The 7,824-nt window shown below is 51.9% G+C and overlaps 1 long non-coding RNA gene across 1 annotated transcript; it reads right to left on the reverse strand.

Annotated features, from left to right (window-relative positions):
- Window positions 1-1,830: 1,830 nt before the first annotated feature.
- Window positions 1,831-7,135, reverse strand: LOC132342355 (uncharacterized). The gene is made up of 2 exons (XR_009490697.1): window positions 6,777-7,135; window positions 1,831-4,781 (listed from the first exon to the last, which is right to left on the reverse strand). It is a non-coding gene; the product is annotated as an uncharacterized lncRNA (long non-coding RNA).
- Between the last annotated feature and the right edge of the window lie 689 nt (window positions 7,136-7,824).

Here is a 7,824-nt window from a genome sequence, read left to right on the forward strand (position 1 = left end):
TTTCCCTCCACTGGAGGAATACTGACCTAAAGCAATTCATCTGAACCTCTATCCTTCTAAATTCCCCTTGCATCCATGGAGCAGGGAGTGGGGACCCAGAGGGCTTGTCCTGGGGGCACATTATTTGTTGTAGGAGAGAAGTGGGAAGGGAAATAAATGCCTGTCAAGGCTATGGTTTTTCCTGTGGTCATGTATGGATGTGAGAGTTGGACTGTGAAGAAGGCTGAGCGCCGAAGAATTGATGCTTTTGAACTGTGGAGTTGGAGAAGACTCTTGAGAGTTCCTTGGACTGCAAGGAGATCCAACCAGTCCATTCTGAAGAAGATCAGCCCTGGGATTTCTTTGGAAGGAATGATGCTAAAGCTGAAACTCCAGTACTTTGGCCGCCTCATGCGAAGTGTTGACTCATTGGAAAAGGCTCTGATGCTGGGAGGGATTGGGGGCAGGAGGAGAAGGGGACGACAGAGGATGAGATGGCTGGATGGCATCACTGACTCGATGGACATGAGTCTGAGTGAACTCCGGGAGTTGGTGATGGACAGGGAGGCCTGGCGTGCTGCGATTCATGGGGTCACAAAGAGTCGGACATGACTGAGCAACTGAACTGAACTGTACCCATGGGTAATGGAGAAGCCAGGCCTTCTCTTTCTCTCTTTCTCCTCCTTCCTCTTCCTCAATTCCTTTTCCTCTTCTGCCATGGGGTCGCTAGAGTTGGACACGACTGAGTGACTTGACTTTCACTTTTCACTTTCATGCATTGGAGAAGGAAATGGCAACCCACTCCAGTGTTCTTGCCTGGAGAATCCCAGGGATGGGGGAGCCTGATGGGCTGCCGTCTATGGGGTCGCACAGAGTCGGACACGACTGAAGCTACTTAGCAGCAGCAGCTCAATTATTACACGTTTTTCCTAACCTAGGGTGAAACACTTGATGTGGAAATCTGCCTGTAGTGAACAATCTGACCACCAGAGAGCAGCATGAGACCATGGCTCTGCCTGAACATTACCCAGGTCCTTGTAATGAGTGGCTTACCCACCAAACGTGAGGATGTCAGGTTCCCAATCCTGTCTTGCTCATCCCATGAACTTTTATAAAATCACGAATATCAGGGCTCCATCACAAGCCAATTGTATCTTAAATCCCTGGGAATGGGGCACAGGCGTTGCTAGCCTTTTAAGTTTCTTTGGTGATTCTATCTATCTGCAAAGGGTTAAGAAACACTAATGGAGCAGACTGAATCCTGAAAACTGGAGCGGGCTTTTAGGAATCACCTAGCCCAGTTCATCTGTCCCCATTTCACAGCTTCAGGACCTGAGGCTCAGAGATAGAAACAACAGGCCCAGGGATCAATGGAAGAAAAGGGCCTAGGACCCTGATGCTCAGCCTGCAATCGATCCTCCATGGCATACGCCTCTCCAGCCTGTTTACACCAGCCTGGACACCAGGGGCCAGCAGCGAGCAGCTCTTCCCTCCCCTCTGACCTCAGGGCTGTGTGGTCCCTGGCACAAGAGGCTCCTCCTGATGGAAAAATTCAAGACAGATCTACAGAAATCACCACCTGAGTGCTGAGGTTCAGAGCCCACCTGCTCTAGGAAACCAGAGGCGGAAGAGAGGGAGGGAAGGTGGATGCAGCCAAGGTGAGGCTTCCTGGAGGCGAGGCAGGAGGAGAGGGCTGGATTGTAGTGCCCACCACGGATGGTGGGGGCCACATGCCAGACCAGAGGAACGTCCAAGGACCACCATGGAAATGTAAAATCATACAAGCACTTTGGAGCACAAGTTTGGGAGTTTCTAATAAAACTAAACATAGATTATCATATGGCCCAGCTGTTTCACTCGCAGATATTTACTCAAGAGAAATGATTACACCCATACAGATACTTATACATGCATAGTCACTGCACTTTTTAAATTCATAATAGCCAAAAAGTAGGAATAGCCCAATTGCAAATCAACAGGCGAGGCATGAACACATGTGCTGCATCCATTCAAGGGAAGACTTCTCAGCAGTGGGAATCCTCATGGGGTTGAAGGGAAACGTTCAGGAAATGTTCGCTGACTTGACAATGGCAGTGGCAATTACATGGGGTTATACCGTTGTCAAAATTCTTAACTTTACACTTACAGTGGGTGGGTGCCTTTTACATCCACATCACAACTCATCAGATTTTTAAAAACTCACTCTCCTGGCGTGATTTTATTTGCTCAACAACGACCCCCTAGGGAGGGAAACACCTCATGATGCAGGTGGATAGGGGTCAATTGCAGGAGAGATGTCCTTGACTAGGAAGTGGGGTGGGGTCCACAGGCTGTGGATAAAATAGGGACAGTTTATTTTTTTCTTGGTTAAACAGGCAGCAACATAGCAGCTGAGAGAGAGGAGAGAGAGGGTGTGAGAGTTTTGGAGGGTGTGATGGGAGGGTGTGAAAGTCATTTCAGAGAGTGGGAGACAAAAAATGGACCTCAGATCTGCGCCCTCCCCAACTCCACCCCGCCCCATTCCCCTCACCTCGGAGTTCCTTTTCCCCCAGGTTCCTCTTCTCCCCATCACTGTCTCATTTGAGCAGTTTGAAGAGGCTGCCAGTTCAGTTTAGAATCAGACTTGTTACCATCATTATGGAAACTCCAGGCCTGTGGCCTGAGGGCACGCAGCCGGGCCGGCATCCCCCGAAGACTTCTGCTTTGTTTCCCAGGCCCCTGCGACTTCCAGGGCTCTGGGATCTTGGGGATACAGTGGGGCTCTCAGGGAGCAGGGTGCTTGGGAAGCTCACAAAAAAGGCATCCACCCATGGAGTGAGGAGGGTGGAGCAATAACTGAGGGCTAAGGGTGGGGAACTGGCCCGGCAGGCACAGGGACAGACAGAACAGCAAGCTGCCAGAGCCCCGAGACCTAACAGAGAAATCTTGGTCTGCAGACTTGGGTTTTCCCAGGGCTGCCAAGCATCCAGGCAGCCAGGGAATCCGACGGTGCCACTCCCAGCAAAGTACCCAGCCTGGTCTCCCTGCCAGAAGGACACCAATTCCACCCCTGTCCATTTGGACCGGCTCCTCCATGGAGGGGACTTTATGGACATCTGTCACTTCTTCACCTTGATTCCTGTTGTGTCTTACCCTGAAGAGGCAAGAGACATGTCACATGCATGCCTATGTGTGTGGACACTCAACCTACCAGAGTCAACTCTGAAATTTGTGGTTTTAAAAAATGACCTTGACCGCTAAGGAAGGTCACCTGGGCTTGGAGCCTAGGGAGGAAGTGCCTGTTTCCAGCAGCTGCTGAGATATGAATAGTTATGGAGCTAGACTGTTATTAGAAATTGAATGCTCTTAAATGATTTTGGCTAATATCTTTGTAAGCAGAGGACGGTAGCCCTGGGGTCAGGAGAGACTGGAGTGTAATCCCACTTCTCTGCTCTATGACCCTGGGCAGAGCCGGGCACTGATAACTGAGGACTAATCTGGCTCTAACGACATCATTCTCCTCCTTAGTGCCAGTTTTCTCCAGCCACCCCCACGTTCAGAGAAAAACTCGGCATCAGCGGAACCTCTTCTCAAAATACCTTCACTCCCACAGAGAGTATTAAATCTGTGAATTAGTGTCAGGGGAGCTGCAGAGTCGACCCCGACGGCCTGGGCAGGGCAGTGGTCAGCACAGGTATCAGGCCCGGCCCTCCATCACGCAGGATGGGGGAGTCACAGTCTGGAGCCCAGCCCAGTCATCGGTCCCGACCTCCAGACCTCTGTCTCCTTCTGGTCAGAGATGGCTCTATCCCACCATAAACCACAGAGCATGCCAGGACCCTGGGTGCGCCCAGGAGATGGGGGCTTGACAAGGAGTGGGTATGAACTAGAGAGTGGGCCTGCCTGAGGCTAAAGGTCATGAATTTGGTCATGGGGGAATGGTTTCTCCAGCCACCTCCAGCTATACTCCTGGAGAGGGGAGCAGGCTAAGAGCTGATCTTGACCAGGGTTGCCTCTTGCTGGGGGAGCCCAAGGAGGGAAGCTGTGGTGTATGCCAAAGGCTGCTTGTAACAACTGCAACATGTCAGCTGGAGAGGAAGGGAGATGAGGATGAACGGAGACTGGATTTAACCACACCCAAGCTGTGTGATCTTAGGAAAATATCACTTAACCTCTCCAACCTGCTCTTTCCTCTTTTACAAAATGGGCATCCAAGGGCCCGTTTCCATGAGGCTGTGAGCACTGAAGGATGACCTTGGGGGACACGTGTTCTGGCCGATCAGGGGCCCTGGACACAGTGGGTGCGAGCGTTGTGTTACAGATGGTCCACGTGCACAAATGTGGACCGAGCGTCCCTGGGCACCACCTGCCAGTGTGAAGCTAAGCCAAGCACCTACGGTCACCCTGCTTCCCCCAGCCCATCTCCTCCTGCAGAGCCATGGGCAGACTCCCCCTCTTCCCTCAGGGCTGCCATGAATGTGTCAGATGCTCCCATAAACAGGCCGTCTCTCGCTGAACTCGGCTGCTGGCCTGTGGGACCCTCCAGGCGCTCCTCTGCCTTTATCATCACTAGGGCTGTGATCAGAAGTGGACTCAAGTCCTCTCGGGCTGACGTCTCTCCCCAGCAGCTCCTTACAGTCTCACAAAAGGACAGCTCAAACTGTGTGGGCAAGATGCCTGTCCGGGCTGTCCCGCCATCTCTCCCGTATACCTCAGCTCACACCTTTGAAACGCAGGGTGCTTGCCACAGCCTTTCCTTTATCTGTGCTCGGCCAAGCCTCAGCCTCCTGTCAATTTCCTCCCCTGCACTTGAGCTGCGAGTCCTGTGGACAAAAACAGTCAAAAATTACGCTCTTCTGCCGGCCTGCAGCGACCGTCTCCAAGCCCAGCCAAGCCCACTGCACTGCTTGGCTGAGCCTCCCCAAGTTTCCCTGCTCCATTTCTCTCTTCTCCTGTCCCAGGTGGAAGCTGCCCACAAACTCTTCCTTCCTGACCCCTCCCTCCCGCTCTTGACTTAGACCTCATTTCTGTGCCGTGACCTCTTGGGTGACCCCAGCATCACGCGCTTCACCAATCACAGCAGTCTACCCTCAGGGACTGAACAGCCTATGAAGATAGAACCTCTGATTTGTTAAATCTCCAGTGCTCACAGTTCGTGGAGAGCCTGGCGGGATGAGGGTATGGATGGACAGAGTGCAGCTTGGTCTGGCCCCCAGCTGGGACCCAGTTGGCTCTTGTTTCCTGAGCCCACTCCACGCCTAAGCCCTCACTTCAGTGCTGAGGTTTCCAGCCCGGTGTGTCCTTACTGGCTCCCACACCTGTGTCTCTGTCTCAAGGTGGAGTTCAGTTTGTCCCCATGCAGAGCCAACAGAGGTGCCGCTTTGACTCTTTTGGTAGAGTAGTATCTCCCTTTTCTTCCTTATTCAAAACTAAGCTCCTGCAGCAGTGGCCCCGATTCAAGTCTTTCCCACACCCAAAGGGCTTTTCTCCTTCAAGGACACCTCCAGCCTCTCCAGCACCTCCATCTGCATTTCCTCTTGACTTGATAACCAGGCCTGTGTCCCTGCTCTGAATAAACTCTCAAGGGACCCTCTCCACCCTCCAGCTGTTGCCTCCTTCCTCACTTCATTCTTGGCCAAAGTTCTCCGATGAGGGACCTACATCCACCATCTCTGTCTCCTCTCTCCAGCTCTGATCCAGACACCCGGCTGCAGCCTCACGCTTCACTGGACGCCCTGCTCCTTCCCCTCCCACTCTGGAGCACCCCTGCCTTCTTGGGAGGCTCCTCCAGGGCAGTGTGGGCACCTGGGCCGTAGGACTGGATAGACATGGATCAAAATTCCATCTCCACACATCTGTTCATCTGTGCAACCTGCTGCTGCTGCTAAGTCGCTTCAGTCGTGTCCGACTCTGTGACCCCATAGACAGCAGCCCATCAGGCTCCCCCATCCCTGGGATTCTTCAGGCAAGAATACTGGAGTGGGTTGCCATTTCCTTCTCCAATGCATGAAAGTGAAAAGTGAAAGTGAAGTCGCTCAGTCGTGTCCGACTCTTAGCGACCCCATGGACTGCAGCCACCAGGCTCCTCCATCCGTGGGATTTTCCAGGGAAGAGCACTGGAGTGTGTGCCATTGCTGTGCAACCTGGTGCCACTTAATTCCTATCTGTGAGCCTCAGTTTCCTCATCTGTAAACTTGAGCTGATCACAGTTCTTAATGAAATAACTCACTCACGTGCTCAACGTTTGTTCCATCTTGTCATCCTGACCCCATTCGCCTCAAAAACCCCTCCTCCCCAGAACTTCAGTGATATTTCAGCCCTTAGCTCTGCTTTCAGCCTGACTACTCTTTTTGCCTCCGAATGCACCCGAAGCTGGCTAGCATCAGTTGAACCTTGTGTCCCAAGCCGTGTTCCCCACATCTCACTTTCTCAGTATTTGTAGGCTTCATGTAGATACTGCAATAGAACTCATTTAACAGATGGAGGTATTAAGGCACAGAGAAGGTAATAACGACCCAAGAAGATACAGCCAACAGCGGGCAGGACCAGTGCTCAGATCCAAGCCGTCCGTCTGGCTGTAAGCTCCTTGCTTTTAACCACGAGTCCATTCTGCTGCAGTTCTGAGTGCTCTGGGCTGGGGCTGGGACTCCTCGCTCCTCCTCAAAGCAACTCTCCCTTTCCCTGCTTTATTTGTTTACAGAGCCTTGTGTATTTATTTTCACATCTCAGTTCCCAGCCCACCTCCCTCCTCTGGGCTTGCCAGACACCTCCTCCTGGTGGCCTGCAATCATCTCAGGATCAGAGAACCCCATACTTACTTCAGACCTCTTCCTCTGCCATTGAACAATGTGATCTTGCAGCAGATCAGTGACTTTCTTTCATTCAGCATTGCAGACTAGCTTCCGGCCAGCTTGCCTGTCTCCTGTACCGGTTGTGAGCTGCCGAAAAGCAGAATTTGGTCCCCTGAAGGCCTCTCTCTGCCTCACATACCCCGAAGGCTGATTCAACTCTCTCTCAGATCAGATCCCCTCCAAATTTCCCTCTTTCTGCTCAGGGATCTGTTACTTATCCTTTCTTCCTGCTTCTGAAATATTGCTCCTGCCCCACCCTTCGCCTCTGTCACCCACATCGCACCACCCAGGTCAGGGCTGCCTTCCAACGGTCTCTCAGATTCCTCACGGCTGCCTCATTCCAACTGCCCAACTGTCATCCCACCAGATCTTCACCACCTGGCCATCCCAATGGCTTTCTGGCCCTTCCCCTTATTTTTAAATGTTGAGTCTAATAATCTAAAACATGGTAATGTTTTTTAAAAAGAAAACAGTTACCCTGAATATAGCTGTGGGTCAACAGTTCATTACCTGTGACTTACAGATGAATAGCTGGAGCTGGAAGGAAAAAGATCTTTTTTCGTTTGGGTTTTTTTTTTTTTTGGCTGTGCTTTGGTTTGTAGGATCTTAGTTCCTTGACCAGGGACTGAAACCGTGCCCTTGGCAGTGAAAGCTTGGAGTCCGAACCACTGGACTGCCAGGAAATGCCATTGCCACTTTCCGCATAAGGAGAAAGGTCTTGATGAAAGAGCTTTTATCAAGACCTCAGGCTCCAGAATGGCCCCCAGTCCAGGATCACTGCCTTCTGGGTTTTGTGCCCTTATGTAGCTTCCTTCCACTTAGTCTCAAGGTTGGGCTGTATGACTGGAGAATATGGCGGAAGTGATGGCATGTCATCTTTGAGGTGAGCTTATACAAGTCCTTGGGACAGCTCTCTGTCTGTCTGTCTCTGTTTCTCTGTGTGTTAGCTTGCTCTGAGGGATGTAGGACACTCAAGGCAGCCCATGAGGCAAGGACCCCGCGCCTTCTACCAAAA

This window comes from Bos taurus, chromosome 15 (assembly GCF_002263795.3).
Source record: "Bos taurus isolate L1 Dominette 01449 registration number 42190680 breed Hereford chromosome 15, ARS-UCD2.0, whole genome shotgun sequence".
NCBI lineage: Eukaryota > Metazoa > Chordata > Mammalia > Artiodactyla > Bovidae > Bos > Bos taurus.